The sequence below is a fragment of the Bos mutus genome, chromosome 5, assembly GCF_027580195.1.
Source record: "Bos mutus isolate GX-2022 chromosome 5, NWIPB_WYAK_1.1, whole genome shotgun sequence".
In the NCBI taxonomy this organism is placed as follows: domain Eukaryota; kingdom Metazoa; phylum Chordata; class Mammalia; order Artiodactyla; family Bovidae; genus Bos; species Bos mutus.
The window spans coordinates 89,145,940-89,161,463 of record NC_091621.1 but is presented as its reverse complement, the minus strand read 5'-3'; the positions used below and the strand labels follow the sequence as shown (position 1 = coordinate 89,161,463).

General features: G+C 39.3%; 1 protein-coding gene across 7 annotated transcripts in view; it reads left to right on the top strand.

The window, feature by feature from the left end:
• Positions 1-15,524, top strand: part of SOX5 (SRY-box transcription factor 5) — a 1,177,820-nt gene that overhangs the window by 208,437 nt on the left and 953,859 nt on the right. For 4 of the 7 annotated variants that reach the window (XM_070371195.1, XM_070371197.1, XM_070371193.1 and 1 more), the window contains exon 3: positions 7,358-7,434. The exons of 1 other annotated variant lie outside the window; for it this stretch is intronic. The gene's annotated coding sequence lies outside the window, so the exon portion shown is untranslated. Of the gene's footprint in view, positions 1-7,339; positions 7,435-15,524 lie in introns of all 7 variants that reach the window. 2 more of the 7 variants (XM_070371198.1, XM_070371194.1) reach the window with 1 other exon arrangement.

Genomic DNA, 15,524 nt, shown 5'->3' with positions numbered 1-15,524 from the left:
GCATGAAAGTGAAAAGTGAAAGTGAAGTCACTCAGTCGCGTCCGACTCTTTGCAACCCCACGGATTGCAGCCCACCAGGCTCCTCCGCCCATGGGATTTTCCAGGCAAGAGTACTGGAGTGGGGTGCCATTGCCTTCTCCAAGTAAGCTGATTAACAGCCCCTATATTCTAACTAGTATCTGATCTCCCAGGTTGCATCCTGGAGGGTCACCTCTGGGCTGAGTGCCCAGGAGCTCATAACTGAGGTAGAGGGTTCGAGAGAAAGGAGTCGTTATCACACAGCAGACCTAAGATATGTGGGTAGCACAGGTTAGTCCTCACTTCCAAGCCTGGTTCCTGCTCTCAATTTAGAACACTCTCCCTTCATGGGGTATATATTCTGTAGATTCTGCTACACAGAAGGGATTAGGTCTACTGTGAGCTTCTCCCAAGAGGACCTAACCATTCATAATCTGAGTGAGTGCTCAGATGCTCAGTCATGTCCAACTCTTTGCAACCCCATGGACTGTAGCCTGCCAGGCTGTCCATGGGATTTTCCAGGCAAGAATACTGGAGTGGGTAGCCGTACCCTCCTCTAGGGGATCTTCCCAACCCAGGAATTGAACCTAGGTCTCCTGCATTGCGGGCAGATTCTTTACTGTCTGAGCCACCAGAGAAACCCTAAAATATTTAATGTATTTGTGAAATAATGCCTTTATCTTGAAGACAATTGAAATTGTTCATTTTCAGTAAAGGTACAACATAAGATTTGTGTTTTATAAAAAATAATGTGGCAGCGTTATAGTAAATGAATAAGAAGGGAGTGAGACAGGGAGCAATTGTAGTAGCATGTTTTACGAAGACTCTGAGAGTCTTTTTAAGTGACCCCCAATCTCACTTCAGATACTTAGAGATTCTGTGTCTTCTGCACTGAACATATGTTGGTTTCCCACATAAGCCTCAAGAAGGTACAGTCACTGCCTACTCCTACCCTTAAAATGGCCCAAGAAAATTTGGAGATAATTCACAGCATATTTAAGAGTTACCTTCTCAACACCTTCCATATAGGAGATAGTTGAGTTTTCCAAATGATCTATTGAAAAGACAATGTATACATTTTTGTCTTAGTCCATATGGGGTGTTATAACAAAAATATCATAAGCTGGGTGGCTTAACACAACAGAAATTTATTTCTCACACTTTGTAGGTTGGGAAGCCCATGATTATGGCGCCAGCACAGTTAGTTTCTGGTGGGAGCCTACTTCCTAAGTGTTTCTCTTTTCACTGTGCCCTCATCTGGTGGAAGGAGACAGATGGGGAGCTCTTCGGAGTATCTTCCATAAGATTACTAACCCCATTCATGACGGTTCTACTCTCATGAACTAAGCACCTCTCCGAAGCCCTACTTCCTAATACTGTTACATTGGATATTAGATTTCACCATATGAGTTTTGGGAAGGACACAAATATTCAGTCTGTAGCATATGACGTAGTACCTTTTTTGGGGTTTCTTATTCAGAGTGCGTCTATGATTTTTCAGTATTGGTAATGATAACTGGGATTTATATGGTTAACAAAACCTAGCACATAACTGATACTGTTTTCAGAGTAAAGGACTGAAGAGCAGTCAATAGAATACACACAGAATCCTCAGTTCCTGCGGCAGAAGCGCAGGACTCTCTCGTTGCAGCAAGCGGACTTCTCTAGTTGTGGTTTGCATGGGCTTAGTTGCCCCATAGTATGTGGGATCCTCATTCCCTGATCAGGCATCAAACCCATGTCCCCTGCACTGGAAGGTGGATTTGTAACCACTGGGCTACCAGGGAAGTCCCTCTAGACCAAGATTTAAAAGATTTATGTGACTAGGTTAGACCCATGCAGATAATCTCCCTGTTTTACAGTCAACTGCGTTATATAATACAACCTATTCGTGGTAATAAAACCCATCATATTCACAATTCTGGATGTTGTGCCAAGAAATGTGTTCACAAGTTGAGGGGAATTTGGGGACCATTTAAAAATTCTGCCTACCAAACTGACATTTGGAAAAAAAAAAAAAAAGATTGTAAATAGCCTCTTGAGTACTGTGTTTAGGAGATGCAAAAAGAGCATGTGATTTAATTAATATTTTGTTTGAAAACCAGTGTACCTCTTAAGTTAACTTTCTAATATCTGAACTTAACAGAGCTACTATTACTGATCTTTAGAAATTTTACTGGTATGGGACTCATTTATTTCTAAATAGTATTGCTGTTTATGTAACTAAAACAAACAGAATATTTCTCTGTCTATTACTGGAGTAGGATTTTATTGTTTATACATGGAAAAATAAACCAACATACAATCTATACATAAACTCCATCAATTTAAAGTGATTTTCACTGTTAAATGGGGGTTTTGTTAAGTTTACTTGAGTAATAAAATAAGATATCTTTCAAAGCTTTGGGGCTTTCTAGATCTAAAGAAAGAACATGTGAGAGTTTAACCAACCGTACATTTAGTCAGCTACAGAGTTCCAAGGAGTCCTCCACACAGGACCACCCTCATTTTTGACACCAAATGCACGTTTGAGGATTTTCCAAAACCACACTCAGGTTTGAAAACTCTCTGGAAGTACTCACAGAACTCAGTGAAAGCTGTTATAGTCATGGTTACAGCTTATTACAGGGAAAAGATACAGCCAAGGAAAAGCAGTATATAAATGCTGAATCTGAGGCTAGGAGACCCAAACACAGAGCTTTCGTTGTCCTGCCCTCTGGAGGCAGGATGTATTACTCTCACAGCGTTGACATGTGACAGTATGCGTGGAGCATTGCCAAGTACAGAAACCCATTGAGCCTTTGGTGTCCAGAGTTTTTACTGGGATTTGATCACATACCTCTCGTGGGGCTGATAGTCTATGGACATCAGTGCTGGGCTAATACCTTCAGTCTCCAAGTAGTTTTGGAGGCAAAATTGATACCACATGACCCACGACTCTCATCATAGAATCACACTATTAGACTATTTTATGCTTAGTCGCTCAGTTGTGTCTCACTCTTCACGACCCCATGGACTAAAGCTCGCCAGGCTCCACTGTGCATGGAATTTTCCAGGTAAGAATAGAGTGGGTTGTCCTTTCTTCTTCCAGGGCATCTTCCCAACTCAGGAATCAAACCTGTGTCTCTTGGGTCTCCTGCATTGGCAGGCAGGTTCTTTACCACTAGCGTCACCTGAGAGACCCCATGGCCAAATCCCTCAGGCAAACAAACACATTCCTGTCCTACATGACATTTTCAGGCCCTAGAGATCACTTCCCTAATAGCCAAAGGCAAAGGCCCTCTCTGTGGGTGAAGTTAGCTGTTCATAAGGGCTGGGGTGGGTCAGGGTGGGGGAAGGAGGAGAGAATACAAATAGTACTTTAATGTTACTTCTTGAGGGCTCTCTGTGTGTCAGGCAGTGTGTGTGCATTGTTTCTTTTGATTCTTTGAATCTCATTAAAAAGTCACTAACATTGTCTTTGTTTTAAAGGCAAACTGGTATTTAGAAAGATTAGTGCCTTATCCAAAACCTTGTAAACAGTCAATGGTGGAAACAAGATTTGAACAGGTGTCCGTGCTGTTGTCACTCAGTCCTGTCCAACTCTTTGTGACACCACGGGCTGCAGTGCACCAGGCCTCCCGGTCCATCACCAACTTCCAGAGTTTACTCAAACTGATGTCCATTGAGTCAGTGATGCCATACAACCATCTCAACCTCTTTCCTCCCCTTCTCTCGCATTCAGTCTTTCCTAGCATCAGGGTCTCTTCACATGAGTCAGCTCTTTGCATCAGGTGGCCATAGTATTGGAGTCTCAGCTTCAACATCAGTCCTTCCAATGAATATTTAGGAATGGTTTCCTTTAGGATTGATTGGTTGGATCTCCTTGCAGTCCAAGGGACTCTCAAGAGTCTTCTCCAACACCATAGTTCAAAAGCATTGATTCTTCCATGGTCAGCTTTCTTTATAATCCAACTCTCACATCCATACATGACCACTGGAAAAACCATAGCCTTGACTAGATGCACCTTTGTTGGCAAAGTAATGTCTCTGCTTTTTGTTTAGGTTGGTCATAACTTTTCTCCCAAGGGGTAAGCGTCTTTTAATTTCATGGCTGCAATCACCATCTGCAGTGATTTTGGAGCCCCCCAAAATAAAGTCTGCCACTGTTCCCACTATTTCTCCATCTATTTGCCATGAAGTGGTGGGATGGAATGCCATGATCTTAGTTTTCAGAATGTTGAGCTTTAATCCAACTTTTTCACTCTCCTCTTTCGCTTTCATCAAGAGGCTCTTTAGTTCTTCTTCACTTTCTTCCATAAGGGTGGTGTCATCTGCATATCTGAGGTTATTGATATTTCTCCTAGCAATCTTGATTCCATCTTGTGTTTCTTCCAGCCCAGCGTTTCTCATGATGTACTCTGCATATAAGTTAAATAAGCAGGGTGACAATATACAACCTTGACGTACTCCTTTTCCTATTTGGAACCAGTCTGTTGTTCCATGTCCAGTTCTAACTGTTGCATCCTGACCTGCATACAGATTTCTCAAGAGGCAGGTCAGGTGGTCTGGTATTCCCATCTCTTTCAGAATTTTCCAAAGTTTATTGTGATCCACACAGTCAAAGGATTTGGCATTATCAATAAAGCAGAAGTAGACGTTTTTCTGAAACTCTCTTGCTTTTTCAATGATCCAGTGGATGCTGGCAATTTGATCTCTGGTTCCTCTGCCTTTTCTAAATCCATCTTGAACATCTGGAAGTTCACAGTTCACATACTGCTGAAGCCTGGCTTGGAGAATTTTGAGCATTACTTTACTAGCGTGTGAGATGACTGCAATTGTGTGGTAGTTTGAACATTCTTTGGCATTGCCTTTCTTAGGGATTGGAATGAAAACTGACCTTTTCCAGTCCTGTGACCACTGCTGAGTTTTCCAGATTTGCTGGCATATTGAGCACAGCACTTTCACAGCATCATCTTTTAGGGTTTGAAATATCTCAACTGGAATTCCATCACCTCCACTAGCTTTGTTTGTAGTGGTGCTTCCTAAGGCCCACTTGACTTCACATTCCAGGGCATCTGGCTCTAGGTGAGGGATCACACCATCATGATTTTTTGGGTCATGAAGATCTTTTTTGTACAGTTCTTCTGTGTATTCTTGCCATCTCTTCTTACTATCTTCTGCCTCTGCTAAGTCCAAACCATTTCTGTCCTTTATTGAGCCCATCTTTGCATGAAATGTTCCCTTGGTATCTCTGATTTTCTTGAAGAGATCTCTAGTCTTTCCCATTCTATTGTTTTCCTCTATTTCTTTGCACTGATCACTGAGGAAGGCTTTCTTATCTCTCCTTGCTATTCTTTGGACTAGCATCTGCGTTCAAATGGGTATATCTTTCCTTTTCTCCTTTGCTTTTCACTTCTCTTCTTTTCACAGCTATTTGTAAGGCCTCCTCAGACAGCTATTTTGCTTTTTTGCATTTCTTTTTCTTGGGGATGGTCTTAATCCCTGTCTCCTGTACAATGTCACAAACCTCCATCCATAGTTCTTGGCACTCTATCTATCAGATCTAGTCCCTTAAATCTATTTCTCACTTCCACTGTATAATCGTTAGGGATTTGATTTAGGTCATAATTGAATGGTGTAGTGGGTTTCCCTACTTTCTTCAATTTAAGTCTGAATTTGGCAATAAGGAGTTCATGATCTGAGCCACAGTCAGCTCCTGGTCTTGTTTTTGCTGACTGTATAGAGCTTTTCCATCTTTGGCTGGAAAGAATATAATCAATCTGATTTCAGTGTTGACCATCTGGTGATGTCCATGTGTAGAGTCTTCTCTTGTGTTGTTGGAACATGTGTCAGCATAAGTCTGATGTACATGATCTCAAACACTGGATTGTATGTCCTCCACTGATACCAGAGACAATAAGAATATGTAATGGAATAAGTATTTAGAAGGAGCTTCCCTGGTGACTCATGGTAAAAAATCCACCTGCCAATGCAGGAGTCACAGGAGACTCCGGTTCAATCCCTGGGTTGAGAATCGCCTGGAGGAGGAAATGGCAAGACACTCCAGTATTTTTGCCTGGGAGATCCCAGAACAGAGGAGACTGGCAGGCTATAGTCCGTGGGGTCAAAAAGAGTTGGATGAGACTTAGCAACTAAACAACAACAACAAAGCATTTAGAAGCAATTATTTTTGAGAATTGAATTTTCAGGATAAAGTTATCATTCAAACGTATATGAATATATGCATGCGTAATTTCCCTGGTGGCTCAAACAGTAAAGGATCTGCCTGTAATGCAGGAGACCTGGGTTTGTTTCCTGGGTTGGGAAGATCCCCTGAAGAAGGGAACAGCTTACCTGCTCCAGTATTCTTGCCTGGAGAATTCCATGGACAGAGGAGCCAGGCAGGCTACAGTCCATGGGGTTGCAACAAGTCAGACAGGGCTGAGCGACTTTCACTTTCACTTTCACTTTTTCAGTCCCTCCGTCATGTCTGACTCTTTGTAGCCCCATGGACCATAGCTCATCAGGCTTCTTTGTCCATAGGATTTTACAGGCAAGAATATTGGCCTGGGTTGCCATTTCCTCCTCCAGGGGATCTTCCTGACCAAGGGATCTAACCCGAGTCTCCTGCTTCTGCCTAGCTGGCAGGCGGATTCTTTAACCACTGAGGCACCCTGGAAGCCCTAAGAATATATGTTGTTGTTCAGTCACCAAGTTGTGTCCAACTCTTTGTGACCCCATGGACTACAGCACGTCAGGCTTCTGTGTCCCTCACCATGTCCCGGAGTTTGCCCAAGTTTATGTCCATTCAATCATCTCATCCTCTGATACCCTCTTCTCCTTCTGTCCTTAATCTTTCCCAATCTCAAGAGTCTTTTCCAGTGAGTCAGCTCTTCACATCAGGTGGCCAAAGTATTGGAACTTCAGCTTCAGTATCAGTCCTTCCAGTGAATATTCAGAACTGATTTCCTTTGGGTTTGACTGGTTTGATCTATTTGCAGTCCACGGGACTCTCAAGAATCTTCTCCAGCACCACAGTTCAAAAGCATCAATTCTTTGGCACTCAGCCTTCTTTATAGTCCAGCTCTCATGGATATATACATTCATACATACATACATATATATGTATATACATGAAGTATGTATGCTCATTCATACTGCTACTTTAATAATATATACTGCTCATATACTCATAATGTTCTTATATATTGAAATTTTAATAATATAGGATATAGAGGAAAAGGTTAGGTAGATAGATTGGTTGCTTTATTGAATTCATACCATCCAAGTGGATTCTAGTCACCACTGTATCATTTAATTATTTCAAACACATTTACAGGTATACATTGTATCTCAGGTGCTGTGCTGGCCACCTGTGACCCAAAGATGATGATAAGGATGTTCCTGCCAACAAGGAGCTAGCGGTCCACAGGGGTAGGTAAACTGCTTGTTTTTTCTTATTTTGATTATTATCTGTTTTTAAAGCAGAATACAGAGCACTCAGTATGTAAGAAATATGTTGCATAGAAATTTTGCAAGCATTTGAAACAATTTTTTTGGAGTGGATGAGCTAATGCTAAAGAAAGTTGCAATTTGGAGATTATTGTTCACGTAGCCAAATCAAATAATTAAGCTTCACTCTTTGGTAGATTCTATAATAATAGGATAGATTAAAAAGAAGCAAATGACTCTAGAAAAAAACAAAGCAGAGATTTGTGTGTGTTACCTACTCATGGTAGTAAATGATGCCAAATGAATCACAAGTAGTACGAGGTACATTGCCTTTTTGCACTTAGAACCTTGACTACTCTGTTTTTCTCTTGGTTACTTTAGTGCTAATTGTTATCTTTCATCTTCTCCTTCATTGATTTCTCCGACTGAACAAAGTGTATATTGGGATTAAAAATAGGACTCCTTATTTAGTTAACATTGATGTTTGGCAAATATACATTTTATTTAAGTAATTTTATTTGTTATAGTTTTAATAGTCTATGCTTACAATAAGCCATGAAGTTTGCTGGGAGTAGTTCTGAAAAACTAAATACAGTAATTAGTAATTAGTACTAAATCTAAATAAGAAATATTATATTCTAATGATACTTTATATATTTCATAAGGTTACTGCAGAGGAATGGCATTAGAAAATAAAATAATAAATTTAAGTGAACTTGATGCCCAGTAGTTCATACTGATGCCTCACAATCCTAACATCAATATATTTGGGTGTATTTAATAAATATATTAATATTCTATTTAGATTAAATATTGTAAGTGCTGAGAGCGCAGTTGTGATCATCTAAAAATGTAAGCAAACCAGAAAAGAACATGTCCTTTTTCTTAGCAATATCATTTTAATTTTTAAAAGCATTTAATTTCATAAACCATATCTATCATCTTTAGATAGATAAATGCTGTGGCAATTTTTTGAATGAACCTCTTGGTTCCCTAAAGAAATTACGGATACACTATAAATTTATAAATGAAAGGCCATTTATCAGAGTTATAAATATGAGTGGTTCCTGTGCCGATGCCCATGCAAACTTTAAGTGGTTTAATATCTATCAGCTTTTGTGTGTACTTAGTTCGGTGAAAGAATATAGATATTGTCGCACTCGCATGGTGTCATAACGTTGGCAAAGTAGTGAGAATGACGTGCAGTGTCTTTTGAATAGCATGGCGTTTTCTTGAATTACTGCTGGCAAGAGAACATAAATCAGCCTTAATAATGGATATGCCAAAGATGTTTATTAATCTATTCATTTAATCTAAAATACTCACTCTTGGCATTTATAGAGCCAGTTCAAAGGTGGTAAACCCCAGCTAAACCCCAGCAGTTACTTTGAGGGGCTCCATAATTATGTCAGCTAAGTTTGGTTGAAATGGAGATCAAAATGCATGAAAATCTTTTCCTCCTGATCTATGCTATAGATATTTGCTTAAATGTATTTTCTTGTATGTGTGTAATCAGAATTTTGATTTGTTCCATCATTGATGAAACTTCCTACATGGCTCTCTACTTGAACCTTCGGTTTTTAAAATCTTGTTCCCCTTGTTCCCTCACTGTCTGTGTGTCTCTGTCTGTCTCTCTCAGTCTGTCTGTCTCTCTCTGTCTCTCTCTTTTTTCTCTCCCTGTCTCTATCTCCTGAGAAGTAATCTTGCACTGTGCAAACTTTGACTGAAAAAGGACTGGAAAACTGACCGAATTCCTGTGTACCAGAATTAGAACTAGTATATGGCACATATATGGTATATGACAATAGTTAGGTATATGACAATAGGTGTTTGACGGGTAGCATGAACAGAATGAAGAAGACAGAGCGGGGAATTTACCTTAGGTTGAAAAGGTCAGAAAAGGCCAGTAACATTTAAGTTGAAGAAGTCAGCTATGCTGATATGTGGAGTGAGATGGTATGAATGTGCATGTGTGTGTGTTATTTATTAAAGTATAGAAAATCTATTTATAAATATGTTACCACACTTTCATAGTTAAAAAATAAATTATTGTGTTTCCTAAAGAAATGAAAGAAAATATAGGCACAGAACTAACTTCTGGATTAAAATACTGTAAACAAGACCCATGTTTTCTCTATCTCCGACCTTCCACTAGTGTCGCCCCAGTCTCTGGCTTCATTTGGTAGCAGGATGGTGGCAGCAGCATAGCTTCAGCTACAACATCCTCGCAGGCTTCAGATCAAACAGGAAAAAGAGAGACTTTTTCCCAGAAGACCTATCAAAATCTGTTTGTACTAATTTGCGTTGGTTAGATCACACAGTCATCCTGTGCATCTCTGTTGGGCTTCCCTGGTGGCTCAGGGGTAAAGAATCTGCCTGCCAATGGGGATCTTCCCAATCTGATCCCTGGATTGGGAAGATCCCCTGGAGAAGGAAATGACAACCACTCCAGTATTCTTGTTGGGAGAATCCCGTGGACAGAGGAGCCTGCTGGGTTACGGTCCATGGGGTTACAGAGTCAGAAACGACTTAGCCTCTAAACAACATCATCATCTCTCTTGGAGGAGGAGATACAGTCAGCTTCATCATTTTCCATGAATTAGCCATTAAGGTTGAATTACAGAGGAAAATGGGGTCCTGTTCACAGAAAGAGGGTGCATGGATGCTAGGTAGTCAAAAAGAATGATTGGCTGTAGGAAAAAATCACAATGATGTGTATATTTTACATATAATTCATATAATTACATGAAATATTACATATAATTCCCAAAACCTATAGATTTAATAGCAATATATAGACTCCAGGTTAAGATATTCTGAAAGTGACATTGAATCAATACCTTTTAGAACCAAAGTGAAGTCGCTCAATCGTGTCTGACTCTTAGCGACCCCGTGGACTACAGCCCACCAGGCCCTCCGTCCATGGGATTTGCCAGGCAAGAGTACTGGAGTGGGGTGTCATTGCCTTCTCTGTTTAGAACCAAAATACCCCTCAAAACCCAACATTGATATCCATAGTCGTATAGGAAAATTTGTTGTTTCTGGCATTTCCTGAATAAAGGAACAAAATTTAATTTTGTGTATACTCAATTCAGTTCAGTCGCTCAGTTGTGTCCAACTCTTTGCAACCCCGTGAATTGCAGCATGCCAGGCCTCCCTGTCCATCACCAACTCCTGGAGTTCACCCAAACTCATGTCCATCGAGTCAGTGATGCCATCCAGCCATCTCATCCTCTGTCGTCCTCTTCTCCTCCTGCCCCCAGTCCCTCCCAGCATCAGAGTCTTTTCCAATGAGTCAACTGTTCGCATGAGGTGGCCAAAGTATTGGAGTTTCAGCTTTAGCATCATTCCTTCCAAAGAACACCCAGGACTGATCTCCTTTAGAATGGACTGGTTGGATCTCCTTGCAGTCCAAGGGTCTCTCAAGAGTCTTCTCCAATACCACAGTTCAAAAGCATCAATTCTTCGGTGCTCAGCTTTCTTCACAGTCCAACTCTCACATCCATACATGACCACTGGAAAAACCATAGCCTTGACTAGACGGACCTTTGTTGACAAAGTAATGTCTCTGATTTTGAATATGCTATCTAGGTTGGTCATAACTTTCCTTCCAAGGAGTTAGCGTCTTTTAATTTCATGGCTGCAATCACCATCTGCAGTGATTTTGGAGCCCTCAAAAATAAAGTCTGACACTGTTTCCACTGTTTCCCATCTATTTCCCATGAAGTGATGGACCAGATGCCATGATCTTTGTTTTCTGAATGTTGAGCTTTAAGCCAACTTTTTCACTCTCCTCTTTCACTTTCATCAAGAGGCTTTTTAGTTCCTCTTCACTTTCTGCCATAAGGGTGGTGCCATCTGAATATCTGAGGTTATTGATATTTCTCCCAGCAATCTTGATTCCATCTTGTGCTTCTTCCAGCCCAGCATTTCTCGTCCTTAGCTAATTGTTTAAATGATGTTTTCAAGTTAAAAATGGAAAAGAAGTTATATTTTCTTATTAGCTAAAGTGGGAATGTAGTAGATCAGCCTGAAGCTATTTCTTTAGCTATTATTTTGTATAAGGAGAAGAGGAAAAGTCTTTTACTCAAGTTAAGAACTTCCTACTGGCAATTTTAGGTTTCCATTAGAGAAAAAAGAACATTTTCAATGTTGAATCAACAGTTTTTATTGTTTTCGGCATCTTTATTTACATGTATTGTAAATCCTTTCAGTATAGTCAGTTCAGTTGAAAAATGTTAACCAGGTCTATGAAAGTAATTTGTAAAGGAAATTTTTTTTTTGATAATTGACCCCAAATCCTTTTGAGTTGCTGATTTCTTTTCTTTCTAGTCATATTTTTTAAAACATCTTGGTGAAGTGTCAGTTATTTCCTTAAAATTTATTTTATTAGAAAAATCTAGAGAGAACGGGTGGAAAATATAGGTAGGTCAATCATAGGACACACTAGTACTTTAAAAATGCTTACGTAATCATTGTCTACTTTTCATTAATATTGGGAAGAAAACAACTTGTTAGAATGCAGAGAACTACAGTGGCAGCCACCCAGATGGGAGACATAATTATGCTTTATTTTTACATAGTTTTCTCAGTGTATTGACAAGAAGAAGGGGTTAGCCTGGGATTTTAAAATTGCTTCACTGAGCACAAGAGTTTTTCTTCTCAAGTGAATCAAAAATAGGAAAGAATTCCGAGATCACCAGATAATTTTAGAGAATAAACATGTTAACTGAAGAAAAGTTCTCTGTCTTCCCTTTTGTCTCTTTACACAAGCAGAACCCTCTGAAGTTTGAACACCCTTCCTCATGAATGGATAAGCTTTTAACTGAAATCTGCTTATGACTGAAGTGAGTTGTCACTGCTCCTTGTTAAGTTGAATACTCTCAGTCGTGAAGAAATGCATTATATTTTCCCCTACCAATTAATACTAGTGAAATACAGCTGTTTGGGAGGGTGCCCAGTTTTCAGAATCTTTCTACAAAGGCCATAGTGTATCTGCCTTTCCAGATTAGCATGTTATTTTTAAAACCCTTCTCCTGGAAACCTCAGTTTACCATCAGTTCTTATTTCAATTCAGAAGCTTGTAGATCAGTTACCACTCTCTCTCTCTCTCTGTATGGTTTTTGTTTTGCTTTGCTTTCTGGATTACAGCCTATCTACACAGTGTCAATTATCTGTGAACAGGAAACGGCAGGTAGTTCATTCAGTGAAAACTAGTTTATAGATTTTCTGGCTATACATTTGTCTCTGTTTTTCAGATTCAGTTTTCGTTTTAATTATAGGGAAATTAGTCATTAATAGATTTGGAGAAATGAAGTTTTTTTCTAAAGAAATAAACATTTTTACATTTAATACAAGTGTTACTCTTCCATTTTGGCTAAAACAAATCAATGGTTATTTTTAAGGTTGTGAGTTAAGGCAGGAATAAAATATAACTCCTGTAATCTTTACAAAAGACGGAAGATAGAGAAGCAAATTTCTGCAAGAGAAATTCAAATTGTGTTTTTCTTATATAATGTCCAATTCAGTTGTGTAGGTATGAGGTTTCAGTTAAGATTAAATACTTTTACAGTTGTGAACAGTCAAAACATTTCGTATTATTTATTTGAAGGGCTTTTTAGAGAGAAGGAATGGGTTTTCATTCAAGACCCCAAAGTATAGATATCTGTAGACTGCTTGTCTGAAGGGGATAAGCTAGGGAGTGAACAGAGGGAGAAAAATCTGCATACATATTTGCTTTTCACTTTAGGACTCTTGATTGCTTTCGTCACTGATAGGAATTTTTCTCCAACTAGGAGTGAAAGAGACAAAGCAGGTAATCTACATGCTTTCTCTCAGGTTTTCTCAAAATGCCTGTAGATGAAAACATGTCAGACAACTGGTCAAATAGGGCCTGAAGTGTTCTCTGTTTATTTGTTGTAATTCCATTCTTTACTGAGAAGGAAATAAAAGAAAGCTTGAGGTTGATGACGGACTTGGTTTCTTGCCACGTTTCTAGCTCAGTTCATGGACGGCTCTCTACTTCAGAGAAGGTTAATATTTTCCAGAGATGTTCCATAGGTCTTCTAAATCATACTACAGACACCTGCTCCTTTATATGGGTATGTTATCTGCCTAAGATGAATCAGAGTTGGTTGGATTTTTTTTTCTTTCTTTCTTTCTTTTTTTTTTTTTTTTGTGCTTCCTTTCAAAAACCTCATTAATCTCAGTGTGCAGAATTTAGGGGGAAAGTCATGTTTTGCTAGTTGACACTGTTTAATGTAAATGATTTATGATTGTTCCTTATGTATACACAATAGGCACTTTATAAATTGGATTGTTCTAGGAGTAACACGATACATAAATGTTATTGCTATAAATTCTGAAGTTGGCTATATATTTTTGTATCATGTAACCAGCTGACTTATAAATGCTGACTATTCCAACCTGCACTTTCTACTCAATATTGTAAGTGGTGACTTGGGTAAGCCTCGCTGAGATATACACGGAGGCACTCAAACCGTGCAAGATCAGGACACCCTGGCATTTCTCCAGCGTGGCTTATGGCTATCTTCCAGGAGTGATGGCAGAAAAAATAAGGAGTGAGAGGGGAAAGTGAAACTGTATGTAGCAAAAAAAAAAAAAAAGAGGCTAAATTATAACTAATTTTTGCCCAGTAAAATCAAGAAACGAGAGAGAGAAGGGGAAAAAGCAGAGCAAATAGCAGAAAAGAATTAGTAAAACTAACTCAGAAAATTTAGGTAGACATCATTTCACAGGTGAATTTTTCAATATTTAGATAGTATTAGGTAAAGATAAAGGTAAGAATAGAATAGAAACTATTTGCATGTGTATACTTTTGTAATAATATATGTATATGATGTGGTGGTACTAAGTGGTAAAGAACCTGCCTGCCAATGCAGGAGACATAAGAGACATCAATTTGATCCCTGGGTCGGGAAGATCTCCTGGAGGAGGGCATGGCAACCCACTCTAGTATTCTTGCCTGGAGAATCCCATGGACAGAGGAGCCTGGCTGGCTACAGTCCATAGGGTTGCACAAAGTTGGGCATGACTGAAGTGACTTGGCACAATAGAATTAATAGTATTTAATTACATTTTTTGCATTTATGTGAGGAATGGAGTTTTGCAAATCATCTGGTTTTACTGGTGGAGCAGGACATTTTATTATGTGTATAATGCTGTTATATTAATAGCCCTTATTTTTTCACCTTGATAACTTGCTGTGATTTTCTGAGATCCTAAAGAATTTGAAAAATGTCTCAGAATAATTGGTCATATTAGGTCCAACTAATTGCTAAATACCAAAGTCATCTAAAATGCTGAGTTAGAAGGAAAGAGTAACTCATAACTGACCAGCCAGATTCACGGCAATTTTCTGCTACTCCTGGTTATTAACGCTACCTGATCACACAGTTCTGGCATCAGAGCTGATTTGAATTGTTCTATGCCCTCGTTTGTGTAAAGAAGAACTGGGCTGTGAAGAATTCTATTGTGTTGATAATGTCCATTCTGACAGTGATTTTATAGTCCATTTCATAGGCTGTTTTGGCTGATTCCCTTTCCACATGCCCTCATAAGTATTAATGTCTACACGATTGATCTGGTTACCCGTAAAGTCAGTCCAAATCAGCCTGTTACAGTAGCTGAAAATATTGATACAAGAGCAGTAATTTTAAAACCTAGAGGTTCCTCTCCTGCCCAAAAGGACTCAGTCTCATCAGGCAATCCCCAAGTGAAAGATTTTGAGACTTGAAACCACTGTGTACGTGTGGGTGTGTGTGACTTGTAATAACAAACATGATTTATTTAGTTGTTATGGAGAAGGAAACGTTCTAATATGTTTCTCTCTAATCTCTGTAATATACTTTGAATTATCATACTTTCTGGAGCTATCCTGGTGCATGCATGGAAAGAATATACGTATGCACGTATCTCTATATTTGTAGGCACTATAGTCAAAACAACTTATTTGCCTAGCTGGCTTAGCTGCAAAGCTGACTTACCCTTACCCACCCACTAGCAAACTCCCTGGGGAAATAGGGCAGAAAGGTCAGATAGAAGCAGTAAAG